A 2992-nucleotide genomic window follows, 5' to 3' on the forward strand; every position below is an offset into this window, starting at 1 on the left:
TACGAAGAAATGAACTGTGGAAACAATCTTTTAGTTTGTGTTGGCTTTATAGGAAAATTAGCCACCAATAGCAGTTCAAGGTTTAAAATTAAGATAGACGATGCCGTAGGTATAATGGGAAATAAAGGAATCAAATTAATAGAACCCCTTAAAAATAAATTCAGAAGAATATGCAGGTAGAGAATGGAATTTAGAAAAATTCTGTAAGAAGGAAGTTTTAAGACCAAACGACCACCTAACATACACTAATACTAAAGGAGAGACATCAATCAGATTCAAAGATTATAAATATGCAGATAAAAAAGAAATAGATGAGGATCTAGAAGATAATGAGTCAACCATGAATATGGAAGGTATGAATATTCAAAATATAAATGAAGAAGACTACGAAGTAGACTTATTAATAGCAAAGGCCAAAAAATTACATAAAGAAAATAAATCAACTTTGTTTAAATGTAAAGGTTGCAAATTAGGAAAAATAGATATCTCTACAGTAGAAAAACACTTTAAAGAATGCAAATCTAGAATAGATAATTATGGGTATAGACAAAAAGAGGATACCCAAGAAGAAAGCGATGACGAGACAACACGCAGTCTAAAATAATTCATGGAAACCGCTTCTTCTAGTTCAAGCCCCTTCCAAAAGACGACCCCCATAACACCAATAGAATATACTATAGGTAATTTACCACGACACAGAGTATATAGGCAGGACTCGGCAACAGAACCAGAAATAGTTAGACCAATAGGAATAAGAATGCCAATAGAAGCCCCTATCAAACTTCAAGACGGAGGAGATAGAGGAAAGATATTAAATATAGCATCTCATGACCCTCAATTATGGAACTCAGTGATAGACGTATGAAAAGGAATAGTGGTAGCAGATTACATACATCACTATAAAAAAACTGATGCAGAAACTATGTATAGATACATGGAAACCTTTCTAGGAGAATCAATCAAAGGAATGTGGGAAGCGTACAAAGTAGCATATCCTCAAGAATTCCAGGAACTAGTAAATATGGGATCAAATTCATATAATTTCACTAATAAAATACACAGTCTAATAACAGGAGAAGACCCAAATAGCGGTTTAGTAGTTTTACAAAAGAATGCATTAGTAAAACTAGAACAACTTAGTATTACAAATTGGAGCCATATAATTTTTTTTTTTGAAAGACTATTTTTACTATTGCGCCATAAGCGGCAATGCGTTTGACCAAAGCTTGGGAAAAAAGCTTTTTAACAAACTCCCCGGAGCCTTAGGAAGAGAAATAGAAGAAAGATGGAGCAAAAGAGAAGGAGTTATGCAAAATCCGAATGCTAATTGGTCTATCGGACATAAAATACAACATGTTATGGAAATATTACAAGAAAAATGTACAAATATACAAATACAAAAACAATTAAAACAAAATGAGACAGGTTTTTGTAAATATATATATACAACGCAAAACTATGATCAAGGCACACCAAAAAGAAAATACAAAAAGACATATCAAATTAACCAAGACCACAAACCAAGAAAGAAATATTATCTAAGGAAATCTACGGCAAGAAAACCTTATCTAAATAAAGATAGACATGTAAGAAAGTATAATAATAACAGGATCTATAAGAATAGACTATCCTGTTTTACATGCGGAAGTGAAGAACATCTAGCTAATACTTGTCCAGGTAGAAATAATAGTAGAACAAGAAATGCCCAACTTATAGAAGATTTCCAAGAGACCCTGATAAATGTAGATGAATACATGTCAGATAATGAAAGTATATATTCGATAATAAGTATAGATGCTTTAGAAGGAAGGTAACAAGATTCGTCTGATTCAGAAGAAGACATTTTAATAAACGAAATAGGATTAGAAAAATTAGACTTAAATATCAAGGATTTTACATTCGTCAATATACTATGCGATCACCAATTTTCTAAAGGAAAAGGTTTAGATAGTCAAAAATGCTTTAATTGCACAGGATACCCCAGTAAAGATAGAAGAGCTAAATGTATACATTGCTATATAGAAGGATGCCTTATGTGCATCGATAAAATATTTGACATCAAAGTTATGGACCAGACAATAAGTACAAAAGAAAAAACATTAATATCTTTAGAAAAAAGGATTGATAGTTTAGAAGACAAAATAAGTAAATTAGAAAAAGAAAAAGAAAAAGTAGAAGGAACGAATCAAAATGCAACGTCAGAAGAGGAAATCGAACTCTTAAATGAAAAAGAGAACTATAAATCATTTGAAGGATTAATTTGTAATGAAGACAAGAAAATTAATACTATCAAAATATTAACAAGAATAAGATTCAAAACTATGAAATAGAAACTTTAGCTCTAGCAGACTCTGGATGTACAAAAAGTATAATAAATAGAAGTATCTTGCCTTAAAAAATAATAAAAGAATTTCCTGAGCCACAAAGCGCCATGCAAATGGATGGATCTTCAAATGTATATAAACATTATGTTAGTAATGCTCAAATAAGTTTTTTAAATACATGTGCAGATTTCTATAAGCCCACATATAAATTAGAAAAAATATGGGTTAGAGATTTAAATATTAGAATAGACTTTGTTTTAGGTTTAGACTTCTTATTACATAACAACGGAAGTTGTCTCCTTACTAGAGACAGAGTAATATTTTCTAAAAATATGACTCAAACCTCCATAACAACAGAACCAGTTCAAACAAAATCAAGGTATCTTAAAAATACTGATACAAATACATTAAAATGTAATAAAGGAGAAGAGTGCAATTATACTAAAATACATATGATCAAAGAAGAATTTGAATTAGAAGAAATTGAATTATTAAAACTAAGTTTATCTGATATACAAATAGAAAAAAGTTATGATCTAATAGAAATAAATACAAAACTTTATAATTTCATAAAAGGATTACAACATATAAGAGTCATAAAAAATCATAAAGATCTAGAGGAAGTAATCTCCATTTTAGATAAATTAGAAAAATTGGAGAAAGACCCC

Source organism: Solanum tuberosum, unplaced genomic scaffold (genome assembly GCF_000226075.1).
Source record: "Solanum tuberosum cultivar DM 1-3 516 R44 unplaced genomic scaffold, SolTub_3.0 scf00227, whole genome shotgun sequence".
Lineage (NCBI taxonomy): Eukaryota > Viridiplantae > Streptophyta > Magnoliopsida > Solanales > Solanaceae > Solanum > Solanum tuberosum.